A 14,728-nucleotide genomic window follows, 5' to 3' on the forward strand; every position below is an offset into this window, starting at 1 on the left:
CGCCCTCCCCTCGGGCCCTCCTCTCCGGAAACTTCTGCCAGGCAAACACAGCTGACAAACGTATTCGCCACAGTTGCTGTTTGGACCTCACCCGGCGGTGTGAGGGCAGAGTCAGGGTCAGCTACGTGCAAGGCCAGAGCCCTCCCTGAGAAGGAAGAGAATGACCAGGCGCGGCCCCCGGAGGGCCGAGGGCAGGTGTCCGACCCCCGCACAGCCGGCTCAGGCCCCGGGTGTGGCCTGTGTCCTGGGCACGAAGCTGCCGAGGCCTGTCGGCCCACAGCAGTGACTGGCACAGGGAGGTGAGCTGAGTTGCAGCCACTCTCCGGGGGGCTACCTGGAGGAGGGGGCACCGTCCTGCTCACTCCTGCGATGAGGATGAGACGCCCCCTCCAGCCCGAGAGCTCCCCGTGGCCCCTGTCCCAGCTCCCAGCACCCGTGTCACACCCCTAGCCGCACCACGGCCGCGCTGGAGGCCAAGGCAGGGAGGTGGCGGCCACAGCTGTGTGGGAGCCTGGCCGGGGCCGGGGCAGTGGGCTGGACAGGCATTAACGTTTGATGGTGGAGCTGAGGAGGGCTACCCCCGACCCGTGAGCATAAATAATTTAGTGTGGGCGCCTCTCTCCGCGGATCCGGCCTCGTCCTCCTTCCCGGCCCCCTCCTGGCGGGGCAAAGTTTCAGGAGGGCATGAGGGGAGGCCTCCGGGGGCCGGGGTGGGAGAGAGCAGGTGGCCAGCCCGGCGCTGACCCCACAGCCCTGGCGGACCGAGGCCGTCCCAGCCTTCCCGCCATCCTGCCGCCACCCGCAGCCGGCTGGGGTCAAGCTGTCCTGCCGGGCTCCTGCCTGGGCGTGGCCGCGGCTCGGGGCCTGGGCTGCAGAGACAGAGTGTCGGGCCGGGATGCGCCGGGTCTGCGTAATGTGGAAAATCTTGCTGGGATCAATACGGGTTGGGGGAGCGCGGAGGAGGCCTGTCCTCTATCCGGCGAGTCTGAGGACTCGGCAGCCCGCGGCACGTCCGGGTACCGACCACCCGAGAGGCGTCGGGACCCTCACGCGACCCGGACATGGTTCCAGGCTGATTTTGCAGAGGTGGCCGCGTGCGCGTGCACAGGGGAAGACCCTCGGCCTGCTGCCCAGAACCGTGGACGAAGGACAGTCTCCTCTCGGGACGTCGCCTGAGCAGGTTCCATCCCTCACAGCCGGGGGTCTCTCCCCCATCCTCCCTCCCTCTGGGGTCGGGGTCACCCCATCCTCCCTCTCTCTGGGGGCAGCGGTCACTCCCCATCCTGTCTGTCTCTGGGGCCAGTGGCCTGCCCCATGTGGGGACGCAGTCATTTTAGAGGCTCCATTCCTGTGTCGCGGCTTCCACATAGAGTCAGGGCGGGTCAGGAGGTCGCCCTGGGGTCTTAGTGTCCCAGCACCTTCTCTCGGACACTCAGAAGACGGACGCTCAGCTGGGGGGAGGAGGAGCGGCGAGAGGGCCGGGTGGCAGAGGGCCCATCATACCCTTTGCTGGCTGCTGGACCCAGTTTGAGTTGGGCCAACGTCACTGAGGGCCAGCCCTGGTCAGCGGTCGCCTCCCCTCTCCACTCCACACCAGGCTCTATCCAGGTCGGTCCCATCTCCAGGGTCCCCTGCTGACCACCTGGAGCTGTGCCCTGGGCTCGCTGCACATGGGGCCGAATCCCCGGCATGCACATGGGGGCCTCCAGGCCACAGGGAGCAGGGAAAGGGGGGACCCCGAGCTGATGCACGACCCGTCATGTGGTCTGGCCTGCTGACTGCAGCCCTGCTCCATGGGCACTGGCGGCCGACAGTGGGCTGGGAGCCTGGCACGTCTGCTCCTCTGACATCTCAGGAGAGGCTTTGGGCAGCCTGAGGTGCCCTCACAGAGCAGGCGTGTCATTACATGTTCCTCACCCTGGTCACACAAAGCAGGCGTGTCACCACATGCCGCTGGCCCTGGTCACACGGAGCAGGCGTGTCACCATATGTCCCTGGTGATACAGAGCTGTATGCTGTCATGGCACCAAGAGCCGCGACCCCTGGGCACTGAGCGTGTGGCTGTGGTCAGAGCAGAGACATGCCACCGGGCCAGGCCTCCCGCCTGAGTTCCATGCCCATGGGCCCTTCCTGTGCCCCTGGACCCACTGCCCACGCCCACCGGCCTCTCCTGACCCCGTTTCGGCTGGGCGAGGCAGTGCAGGACAGCGAGGGAAGGACGGGAGGCCCAGAAGGAGACAGACAGTGACCAGGTGCTGGCCGTGGGTGCTGCCACGTGCCCAGGGAAACTTCCTCACAGATGGAACGTGACGACAGCAGGACAGGCGTGAGTAGCAACCCTGCCAGTGCCCAGGATAGGCTTGACTCTGGTGGGCACGGCCCCATCCTGGCATGCAGACTGGCACAGGGAAGGCTGACCCTGCAGGGTCAGGGACAGCAGGAAGGGGACAAGGGCTCGCCCAGACCAGGGTCTGGTCCCAGGTTGCTGGAACGTACTAGGCCTGTCCGTCCCGAGGCGGGATGGGCCTCTCCCACCCACGCATATCTGGCCCAGGCACCTGCAGACGTGCGGTCATGAGCATAGCCTGACGTCACGCCTGGGCGGCCCAGCTGCAGGCAGGGGCGTCTCTCAGTGGCCCACGGGAGAGAGCACGGCCAGCCACCTCTCCTGGGCTCAGCCCTCGGGTCACACCTGACACCGGGGCCAGGGGGCTCAGTGTCCCACCCGTACGCGGGCACGGAGGCACCTCACCTGGAGGCCCTGCACAGACCCAGCTTACGAGGCCTCCGTGGCGGGTCTCTCCTGAGACAGCCCTGCAGGAACAGTCACGGTCCCCCCAGAGCCTCCGCACTGCCCTATCCAGGCTGCACCATACTCAGACCACCCTGCTCAGTTGGGGGGCAGGGGCAGGGGGCAGGGGGCAGAGGGCAGAGGGCAGGGGGCAGGGGACAGAGGGCAAGGGGCAGGGGCTGAGCTGCCGCAGAAGGCTGCGCTGCGGGGTGCTGGGCTCAGGATGCTGAGGGTGGGGGTCTCGAGTTGGGGGTTCTGAACCGGGTGCTGACCTGAGGGACTCGGGCGCAGGCTCCGGGGCTGCCCCAGGGCTTGCATGCGCCTCTGCCTCATACCCAGGCAAGACTATTTCTGGGGGAGCAAACTCAGCCCCCCGGCCCGGGCGGGTGCAGGTTCCCCTTTCTCCTTCCCCATTCCGGCGGGCACCCCAGGTGCAGGGCCACCGGCGGGTGACGAGGCGGCGCCCGGCTCCTCCTGCGCTGAGTCACATCCCCTGGGACTTCCTGGCCGAGTCACCGGCATGGGGCCTGCTCCCGAGAGGGGCGCCCGGAGAGGGAGAAGCCCCCGGCCGGCCCCTGAGGCTGGCGCCGTGCCCCTGGGCTTGGGATGGGCTGTCAGATCCCACCACGGCCTCGCAGGGGTGCGGCTCAGGCCCAGCTGCTGGCCTGAGGGTCCTGTGGGCTGCACCAGGCAGCAGCCGGATGCCCTCTGGGCCCTGTGCCGCTTCCCCCGCCAGGGCCAGGGCCAGCTCCCTGCAGCCGGGAGCCAGTGAGGAGGGGCCCCTCTGAGCCCTCTGTGCTGTGGCCCCTTCCTCCTGCCGCCCGTCCCCTGGGGCCTCGGTGGGCCGGCCACTGCTCGCAGCTCTTCCGTGCGATGGCCGGCAGTCCCCGGACCTTTCGGGGGAGACCCTCGCCAGCCCATGGGCCTGGGCCGAGGCCAGGGGCCCACAGGGTCCCGAGTGGGGCTGGCCAGCCAGGCCCTGAGCGGGACTGGGGTCGGTGCCGTCCGCACCACTTGGCCTGCCCCGTGGGACGCGCTGCCGCAGAGCCGTCCACGGCTTGGGGTCCGCAGCAGCTGCTCCTGCTCCACCCACGCGGCGTCCCGGGGCGGGGCTGTCACAGGAGCCGAGCCGCCTGTGCCGTGGCCGTCAGGAAGCTGAGCGGTCCACCCACTTCTGGAATGTGCGCGGGAGAAGCCTGTGTTTAGGCCTGACAGACACGTGGCAGCCGGGACAAGCTCTCGCCCGCCAGGCGGGTCCAGCCATCTGGCCGGCAGTGGCCACTCCAGGAACTCAAGGACACGGTCCATTTGCCAGGCCCAGACGCGCTGACCGCCCAGTAAGACTCTGCTTTCTGACACTCCAGCTTCCGGCCGGACTCCCGTGCCCACAGAGGTCTTCTGGGCTTCACGCATGGGCCCCACTGCCCGGGCGGGGACAGGACAGGCCGTGGCCAGAGGGGAGCTGAGGAGAGCAGCATGGAGGGGCAGCCGGGGGTGGCCAGGGACTCTCCTCTTGTGAGAAATCTCCAGGTTCCCCAACATCCACACGTGAGAACAAGCCAGACGCTCCCGACCACACAGGGCAGAGTCGCAGCACCTCCCTGCCATGAGCCGGTGCGTGTCCACTCCCTCCTCTGAAGTCAGGACACGTGTCCAGTGAGGCACGCAGCTGGTGAGATGCACGGCCCGCGAGGCACGTGGCCTTCAGGCGTGGGACTCGAGCTAGCCAGAGGGTCTCACTTCCCAGATGGGCAGCCTCTGCCTCCAGGGACACCCTTGCAGGAGCCCCGGCCAGCAGACTGTGTGACGGGAACAGAGCCACTAGGGTCTGCGCAGCTGGAACGGGGCATCCAGCCTGGGGCCTGGGCAGAGCGGGACGCATTCCGCTCCAGCTGGCTCTGCCATCCCCGCCGGGGACACCACTGAGATTCTAACACAAGCCCAGCACCAGGTCCCAGGGGTGTGGGTGACGGCGCGTCCCACAAGCAGCCTCAATTATGGCTCCTGGCGTGTGTCTGTCCCTGCTGCTGGGGGTCCCCCACCCGGTAAAGACACTGCAGCTTGTGGGAGATTCAGACCCAAACTTCGTCTGGGGAGACCCCGTGCGCAGGCACCATGTGGGAGACCAGAACCCAGGAATCACTGACCTGGGGGCCACAACAGGTGGGGGACAGGTGGGTCCACACAGCCGAGGGTCCACTCCGGGCCTCATGGGGATAGAGATGAGTGAGACCCCAATACTTCATTCGTAGGGCATGTAGACAGACCCCCAGCACCACCCCTGACTCAGAGGGGGACATGGGCCAGCACCAGCCCTGACTCACACTCGGACCACGTGAGTCAGCACACGTGACACACAGACCACGTGAGGCCAGCACCTGTCACACATGGATCACGTGAGGCCAGCACAAGTCACACACTTGGACCACGTGAAGCCTCAGAGTGCCTCTGGGTTCTGGGAGAGCCGAGAGCCAAGTGCGGCCTGACTGCGCTGAGCCCAGGCTGGAGTCCAAGGAGGTCTGTAGGTGGGACACGAACGTCTCTCCTCGCAGTACAGCGTGGCCCAGCGTGGGTGACCAGGAGCAGTGCCTGACCGCGGGCCGGGCCTTGGTCCCCGGAAGACTCAGGGGCTGCACTATGGGAACTAGAATGGGCTGGTGGCTGGGGCACAGCCAACGCCTCCCGTGTCGCCCCCTCCGGCCGGCCGGGGGCGCTGTTCCCCCCCATCCCCTGCCCATTCTCCCTGGGGTAAAGCCCCTTCATGCAAGGGAACCCTGCGCCGCACCACTGAGAGAGAGGCGAAAGGAAGGGCCAGCACGTCCGATGGCTGTGTACTCTCACGTGGACCCCAGCTCAGGGGAGGACGCTGAGAACAGACCCTCATTGGCCAACAGGCCACAGGGGCTTCTGCGTTGCTGGCCTGGGCTCTCCACTTCTGGTCACGGCCACTGGCCCAGGGCTGTGGGGGCCAGGGGACCGAGGCCGGGCCCTCCCTCCCACCAGACCCTGCCCAGCTGACAGAGGTAAGGCAGTGGACATAAGTGCTGCAGGAGCCTGAGCTGGGCGTCTGCAGGGGCTGCCGGGGCGAGGGCGGCAGGACGCGTGGCCCAGCGTGCACTGTCACGGCCCCAGACCCTTCAGCTCTCGGAGAAGTCAGGCGATGGTCACAGGTCTGGGATGTCCAAGCAAGAGTCAGTCGCCTCAGCTCCAGAGGGAGTGAGCGTGAACACTGCGGCTTCTTGCCCAGGACTGCGCACACCCAAGTGTAAGTGCATGTGCTACTGCCGGTGTGCGAGCATTCCCACGCACACCACGTGCACACACAACTGGGAGGGTGAAGGCATCCAAGCACAGTGTGCGTGTCTCAAGCTACGCCCACTGGTACGTGCACGAGAGCTCACGCCACGTGTGTCCACCCATGTGGCGGGCAAGCGTGTGCACATCTCTGGGCTCCTCGGAGCAGGGCCATGCTCCCACAAGGTGTGGGGAGCACATTTCCCCAGAGGCTAAGCTGGGTGGGTCCTTCTGACCAGCTTGGCTCCTTGGGGGGCCGTGCCAAGGGGATGTGTTGTCCGGGTCAGGCGCTGAGTCAGGCGCCCTGCAGGGTCTCCTACTGCACGGTTTGTCACGGGACCCGGGCAGGGTCGCTGGCCTGCTCCTCCCTGCACTCCGGACACATAGACTCTCACAGGGCCTGAGATGGACACCAGACAGCTGTGACCATGAGGCCTGGGCTGGCGACTAGTGACCACCGTGACAGACCTGAAATGACCTCCACTGACCACCATGGCCGGAAGGCCTGAGATGGCCACCTGTGACGCAGCGACCTCCCTTGAGACCTGGGCCTGTTAGAGTCCATGCAGGAAGGGCCCCTGGTCCCCAGCCAACCCTACCACCTCCGTCCTGTTCTCAGCCTCCACCTGCTGCTCCTGCCCTTGAGGCCCCCTTGGCCCACTGGGGGGCACCACGGCTGCTGGAGTCGGTGGCCCGCCCTCCCGCATCCCTGGGCTTTGGGGCCAGTGGAGGTGTAGCCGGGAAGCCCCAAGTCCCCTCGCCTAGGAAGGGCAACTGTGCCCCCGTGTGGTGCTGCAGAGGTGGCCTGGGACATGGCGGCCCGCCCAGCCCTGGGCCCTCCGTGCTCCCTCCCTCTGGGCCTCTGACCCGCCTCGCTGGGCCCTTCCCTTCCCCTGCCCTTGGAAGCATCCCCACAGATGCAGGGCTCGGAATGCAGACACTTCACAGAGATGTGTCCCACAGAGGTGGCTGGTCACGGAGGAGTCCCACCTGGCCGGGACTCTGGCAGGACGCACACTGGCACCCCAGAGTGTCTCCCAGATTCTCCCTTGGTTCCCCCACGAGTTAACAGTGTGCCTGAATGTCCAGCCCCAGCTGCAGGCCAGGACACAGCACTCTTGTCTCAGTGCCGTCCGACCACAGTCCAGGGGCCTCTCCTTCCTTCCTTCTTTCTCCCTTCCTCCTTTCTTCCTTCCTTCCTTCCTTCCTTCCTTCCTTCCTTTCTTTCTTTCCTTTTCTTTCTCTTTCGCTGTCTTCCTTTCTTCCTTCTTCCTCCTTTCCTTCCTTCTTTCTTTCTTTTTCTACCTTCCTCCCTTTTCTTTCTTTCCTTTTCTTTCTCTTTCGCTGTCTTCCTTTCTTCCTTCTTCCTTCCTTTCCTTCTTTCTTTCTTTCTTTCTTTCTTCTTCTACCTTCCTCTCTTCTTTTCTTTTTTCTTTCTTTCCTTTTCTTTCTCTTTCTCTCCCTTCCTTCTTCCTTCCTTTCTTCCTTTCCTTCTTCCTTCCTTCTCCCTCCCTTCCTTCCTTTCTTCCTTTCTTTCTTCCTTCTTTTTCTATCTTCCCTCCTTCTTTTCTTTCTTTCCTTTTCTTTCTCTTTCTCTCCCTTCCTTCCTGCTTCCTTCCTTTGTTCCTTCTTCCTTCCCTCCTCTCTTTCTTTCTTTTCCTACCTTCCTCCTTTCTTTTCTTTCTTTCTTTCCTTTTCTTTCTCTTTCTCTCCCTTCTTCCTTCCTTTGGTTCCTTTCTTCCTTCTTCCTTTCTTCCTTCCTTCCTTTTTTCTTCCTTCCTTTGTTCCTTCCTTCCTTCCTTTTTTCCTTCCTTCCTTTCTTTTTTCTTTCTTCTTTCTTTCTCTCTTTCTTCTCTCTTTCTTTTTTCTTCCTTCCTTTCTTTTCTTACTTTTTTCTTTCTTTCTTTTTCTATCTTCCTTCTTTTCTTTCTTTCTTTTTCCTTCTCTTTCTTTCTTTCTTTCTTTCTTTCTTTCTTTCTTTCTTTCGTTCTTTCTTTCCTCCCACAGACCTGGCAGCACCCTTCCTAGCTTGGCCCAGCAGTAAGCAGGAAGTAGTGATTGGCATCTGCTTCAGGTGACCCCCCACTTAGCCCCATCTGGGTCTTAAGGTTCGACATGGATTGCGAGCTGCACTCATGAAGCAGGGCACCAAGAACCCCACCACGACTTGGCACAGCACAGAACCTGGAACAAGTCTCCGTGGCCCCCATCCCACACTGGGACCTGCGGAGATTTCTGAAGGAATATCGCCACCTAGTGGTTGGATCCTCTCACTGCACCTTCTGTGCCTTTGGTGTCAGACAAGTTCTAGAAGGACCTCGGGTGGTGCCACCAGTTTTGCAAACACGTGGGAACCACCGAGTGTCTCCAGGGAGAAATGTGCAACTGGAGCCGCATCTCAGTATCAGCATCGGGTCACTGAAATGCATTTGACTAGAGCAGAAGAGGAAACACTGCGAAAGAAACCAAATCAGATGGGCTGAGGGCTGCACCATCCCCCCACAAGGCCCTCAGGCACCCTCACCAGTGCTCACTCCCCCTCAGCCCCCTCAGTCACGTATCCCCTCAACCCGCCTCACCCCCTCAGACCCTCCTCCCATCATCCCCTTAACCCCTCATCCCCACATCCCCTCATTCCCCCACCCCTGAGCCCCTCCTCCCATCATCCCCTCATCTCACTTCATCCCCTCATCCCACCTCATCCCCTCATCCCACCTCATCCCCTCATCCCATCATGTCCTCCTCTCCTCCTCCCCCTCATCACGTTATCCCATCGTCCCCCACCCCCTCCTCTTTTCCTTCATCCCCTCATCCCCCATCCCCTCAGCCCCTCAGCCCCTCAGCCCCTCAGCCCCCCACCCCACCCCCATCCCCTCATCCCATCATTCCTGCATCATGTTCTGGACATGGCTCCACTTTCCGGCTGCTTCTCAGGAAGGTTCTGAGCTGAGCTCCCCAGAGAGGCTGTCAGCCTGGCCTCTCCCGTGGGTGTGGGGAGATCAGGGGGGTTGTCCCAGGGAGCTGGAACAGCTGCTTCTGGGGGAAGTGTGTGCTCTCATGGCTCATCAGGCGTCCAGGCCGCGTCCCTCACAGTGACGGGCTGAGCAGGAGCCCCGCTAATGTTCTCATCACACCCGATTCGAGCACATCCCAGCTCCCCGGACTGATCACTGCAATTACTCTGTGAAGGTCTTGTCAGCGGGCTTGGGATGAGCAGAAACAGTAATTATTATTATCTGGGTCCAAGTGTTTGTTCTCCAGCTGAGAGGCAGCCGCAGTCTCACCAGGCCACAGGTGGAGACGGGGCAGAGGTGCCGTGCCCTGTTCCAGAGCAGCAGGGTGAACCCCGAGACTGCCCTGGAGTGACTCAGCCCCAGCCTGCGGGCATGCCAGAAAGCCAGGAGGTGCCCGTGTGTGTGTGTGTGTGTGCGCGTGTGTGTATGTGTGAGTGTGTGTGTGAGTGAGTGTATTTGTGTGAGTATGTGTGTGTGTGTCTGAGTGTGTGTGTATGTTTGTGTATATGTGTGAGTGTGTGTCTGAGTGTGTGTATGTTTGTGTATATGTGTGTGTATGTGTGTGTGAGTGTGAGTGTGTGTATATATGTGTGTAGTGTGTGTGTGAGTGTGTGGAAGAGAGGCGCCAGCCCCAGCAGCCTTGTAACGGGGGTCTCTACTGGGCCGCCCCCAACCCAGGTGCCCGGGCACAGGGAGAAGCGGGCAGTCAGGTCGACACTCCCGGTCACAGTGGTGTCCCCCACAGCACTGCCAGAAGCAGCATCTCCTGCATCTCTCCTGAGCATCCCAGGAAGCCCCACCAGCAGAATGGAAATAACTGGTCTCCTAATTCCCACAACCAACTGGAGTATATTCCCCCAAATCAGGGGGGAAATATTGGCAAGCTGGGGCTGAAGCAACAGTACACCAGGTAGGGCGCTTGCCTTGTAGGCAGCCCACCCAGCTCAATTCCCAGCACCCAGATGGTCCACCAAGCCTGCCAGGGGTGATCCCTGAGCCCAGAGCACCAAGCTGAGCAGTTGGACGTGGCCCCAAAACATGCACGTGTGTGTGTATGTGTATGTGTGTGTGTGTGTGTCCAGGAGCACCCTTGGGAGCGGTCCTTGTCAGGACCCAGCACAGCATACCTTGTGCTGGGTCCTGACAAGACTCCCCATCAGGAAAGAAAAGGGCCTTGAAAGAAAGTGACAGAGCCCAGGGCACAAGCACTGGAGCCCAGAAGCAGGACATGGTGCCACGAGCCTGCCCAGAGAACCCTGAGGCACGACAAGGGTGAGCATGGAGCAGACACAAAGGTGAGTTCTGTTGTCAGACACGGGAAACAGACACGTGCAGATGAAGCTCAGGGAACAGTTGCACACAGAGCCTCAGAAGGCACCAGAGAATGGGCTTCCACAGCACACGAGTCGGGCTCAGAAGAGTCGTAGAACCCGGACCGCGTGTGAGGGGAGCCAACCCACACCCACTGGCACTGCTTGTCAGCTGATCCTCCATCCAGACCCATCCAGCGTGCGCCCATGGAGACGGCAGCCCGAACATCCTGTCTGTGGATGTGAAAGGGTCTTCAGCAGAACCCCCCCAGACCAGGGGCACCTCCTCACACCCTGTGGGCCAGCATTGATCTAAACAGGTCTGAAAGCAAACAGCATTGGAACGCTCCTACATCATCCTCCAAACGGCCTCCAATCCACCACAAAGCCCTTTATTTAGAGCACTTGAAGACTGAGGATTCGGGAGCACCTCGCACTCACAAGGGTCACCCAATGATGAAGGGCACTCGAGGCAAAACGCACACAGGATGGAACTTTCCAGAGGGGTCTCTTTCTGTCACACGAGGTCTCCCCTACATGGGTCGTCGTCAGCTGACAGGGCCCACGCTGCCGGGGTTCTGGAGGAGGGTTCGGTGGGAAGAAGCAGGTCAAAGCGGTTATTTGCACGTGAACTGCATGTGGAACGTGCACAGGGAGATGATTTCCTGGGACAACGTGGATGTTTCTCTCGGGGAGATTGCGGACACAAGCAAATCACCTGGAGCTCCTGTGGCTTCCTCCGGCAGGGCCCCTTCCCTCAGCCAGATGGTCGGGAACAAGTCCCAGCGCCCACCAGCCCGGCAGCACTCCTCGGCTAGCAGCTCTGCAGCCCCTGCTGACACAGATGCCAGGAAACCGACAGGAATCTCCGCAGACACCCGGCTTGGAGAAGGGTGCCCCACAAACCCAGACATCCTGCATGGAGAACGGTGCCACCTGACCCCCAGAACCCCGACATGGGTGCAGGGATGACAGAGGTTGGAAGACAAGCCAAAGGCCCTCAAGCTGCCCCTGAGAGGGAACATGACAAGGGTCCCCTGAGCCAGCTGCACGGCACCTGGCGGCAAGGCCGGGCGATGGCGACCCCACAGCCAGGGGAACTGCTGGTGACATCTCTCACACATCCTGTCAGTCAGGAGGAAGAGGCTGCGATTGGACGGCTGGGGCAGCGGTCTGGGGCGGGCAGCTCGGCCTGCAGGGCGGGTCTCACCCCACCCCAGAATCTGTTCCTGAGCTGCTGGCTTCTGCGCTGCGCCCCCCAGCCGCTCCCCCAGTCCGATCTTCCTTGGTCTTTTCTGCTTCACCATCTCATCGGTGAGAGCTTGACCTGCACACCAGGTGAGGTCTTCCTGTTCTCCCACATCACGTGAGAGTCCAGTTTCCCCAGCACTGCCGACTTTCCTTTCCCTGCAATGCATTCTCTTTACTTCTGTTGAAAATCAGTTGACCATACGTTGAGGGAATATTTCTGGAGATTCCACCCCATTATACGTGTGCCTTATGGTTGGTCCAAGCTGCTCTCTTCCTCCTGCGCAGCTCGGGTGCCAGGTCATTTGTCATGTTGACCTCTCGACCTAGGTACACATAGCTGTTGCATTCGGAGATGGTCGTTCCGTTGAGAGCGAATGGGGCGTCAGGAACAAGGCTGTTTCTCATAAACATTGTCTTCGTAAGATTCAGATGTAGTCCTACCTTTCCACACTCACGGTCAAAGTCGGCCAGCATTTGTGCCGCTTGGCTAATGTTTGGTGTTATTAAAACAATGTCATCAGCAAAGCGGAGGTGGTGTAGTTGCCGACCATCTATCTTCACTCCCATTCCTTCCCATTCCAGAATAAGTCGTCGCATGATGTTCTCGAGGGTGGCACTGAAGAGTTTTGGTGAAATGGTATCACCCTGCCGCACCCCTCTCTTGACATCAACGATCACTTCTTTGTAGAATGGTGAGATCCTGGTAGTGAATCCGCAATACAGCTCACGGAGGATCCTGATGTATTGGGCTTGAATGCCCTGATTGGCTAGGGCTTCAATGACCGCTTCCGTCTCAACAGAATCAAAGGCCTTCTTTAAGTCAATGAACGTTAAGCAGAGCGGCATCTTGAACTCCCGAGAAACCTCAATGAGCTTGGTTATTGTGAGCTTGGTTATTGTGTGGAGATGGTCGATGGTGCTGAATCCTTTGCGGAACCCTGCTTGCTCGCATGGTTGTCCTTCATCTAGTGTTCTGCCAATCCTATTTAGGATGACTCGAGTGAATAACTTGTAGATGACAACTTGGAACGCCTTCAAGAACATCGAAGAAATAGCTAAGAGGACGAAGAACCTCCGGCTCCGGGCACATCTCTTTGATTCCACTGTTCTTCCTGCATTAACATATGCCTCAGAGACCTGGGCCCTACGCAAACAGGATGAGAACGCCATTCAGGTCTCCCAAAGAAGAATAGAAAGAGCTATGCTTGGAATATCACGTTTCACTCAAATGAGAGAACGAATCCGGAGTTCTGACATCCGTCGACGATCAAGAATCAGGGACGCTGTCTCATTTGCCAAGGTGTCGAAAATCAGATGGGCTGGTCACGTAATGAGATTTAAAGACGACCGCTGAACTAGAGCTGTTACCGACTGGATTCCACGGGATGTCAAAAGACCGCGTGGCCGCCCACCTACCAGATGGTCAGACTTCTTCGTCAAGATCATGAACGATCGGTTTGAGGCCTTTCATGTTCCCGGAGCGAAGAGATGCCATTGGGCTACACTAGCACGCGACAGGGACAAATGGAGACGTTACTGGCGCCCGCTCGAGCAAATCGACGACTAACGGGAAGTTAAGTGATTAAGTGATTAAGTGATGGTTGGTCCCAGGCTGTCTTGGTTACTGTAGCTTTGGAGGGAAGTGGGAGTCTTCCAAAAAGAGTCTGAACATTGTTTTGGTTATCTAGGGCTCTCTGTTTCATGAATTTCAGGCTCACCTTATGAACTTCTACCAAAAGGCCGGCTGGGATTTTGGAACGGACTCTGTTGAGTCTGTGGATCAAGGAGGAAGTCCAGACACCTGAATCCACCCCTCTCCAGCTCACAGAAAGGGACACCTCTCAAGCACAGACACCCTGGACTAGGAACCTTCCCTGCTGCTGTTCAGGGGCTTCGTCTTGAAATTCTTTCGTTAAATTTCCTATTTTATTCTTGCTGATGTTATTATAAATGTAATTATTTGCTCACCTTTCTTTCATTCCATACGGTGCTCAGGGACCGTATGGGATGCCGGGGATCGAACCCCGGTTGGCCACATGGGGGCAAGTGTCTTGCCCTCTATACTATGTCTCTCCGCTTCTGCATGCTATTTTTCACATTGAAGGGAAAGCCTGTCCTTCCTGGTTGGATTGTTTTTTACTTTTAAGATGTACAAGGAGGTTTTTGCTTTGGGATTTTGGTTTATCTGCTGTGAAGACAGAGAAACACAATTGATTTTTGTGTATTGACCTTATCTGGGCATCTTGCTAGATGTGATCATTTCTAGTAACTTTGTGAGTTCCATAGAATTAGTATATTACTTAAGGTGTAAGTATGTTTGTTCTTCCTTAACATTTGGGTTTTTGCCTTCTTTATTTTTGGCTATATCCAGCTGTGCTCAGGGTTTACTCCTGGTGGCACTCAGCGGAACATACATAGTGCTGGGGATTGAACCTGGCATGGCCATATGCAAGGCAAGTGCCCTGCCACTGGACTATCTCCTCCAACCTATGGACTTTTCCTTTCAACTGACTTTTGTACAGTGTTAACTTTTGTTTCAATAGGAGAAACCTCCAAAAACATAAGGGCAGAAAAACAAGGCACAAAACCAGCAATTAAAGTTTTGTTCTTTTCTTTAACCACAAAAACCAGGGGAGAGCTTGAGCGCAGTCCCCCACAAATTATGCAGTGGAGTTTCCTACATTTGGGGAAATTGCAGGGGTCAGCACATCCGGAGTGCAATGGATAAGCCTCCCCCTGGGAAAACCACCTTCGTGATCATGGTATCTCCCCTGCCAGGTAAGTTTCTCATATTGAAACAAAAGTTAAGGAGTCTGATTTATGTGGCTAGTGGTTTCCATTTACCAAAAAACTGGTTTTTGGTTCTGCTCTTGCAGATTTCAGGCATGGGGGGGGGGGGGGCGGTTCACAGCATTACCCAGCTGACAGGAGTTCAATTCCTCTGCCCCTCTCGGAGAGTCCTGCAAGCTACTGAGAGTATCTCGCCCCCACCGCAAAGCCTGGAAAGTTACCCCTGATGTTTCATATGCCAAACACAGCAACAATAAATCTCACACTGGAGAGGTTAC

At 59.2% G+C, this 14,728-nt stretch overlaps 1 non-coding gene across 1 annotated transcript; it reads right to left on the bottom strand.

The window, feature by feature from the left end:
- Positions 1 to 14,288: 14,288 nt before the first annotated feature.
- Positions 14,289 to 14,446, bottom strand: LOC130039665 (U1 spliceosomal RNA). Its single transcript, XR_008794944.1, has one exon. It is a non-coding gene; the product is annotated as a U1 spliceosomal RNA (small nuclear RNA).
- Positions 14,447 to 14,728: the final 282 nt, after the last annotated feature.

The sequence above is a fragment of the Sorex fumeus genome, unplaced genomic scaffold, assembly GCF_029834395.1.
Source record: "Sorex fumeus unplaced genomic scaffold, SorFum_2.1 ptg000092l, whole genome shotgun sequence".
Lineage (NCBI taxonomy): Eukaryota > Metazoa > Chordata > Mammalia > Eulipotyphla > Soricidae > Sorex > Sorex fumeus.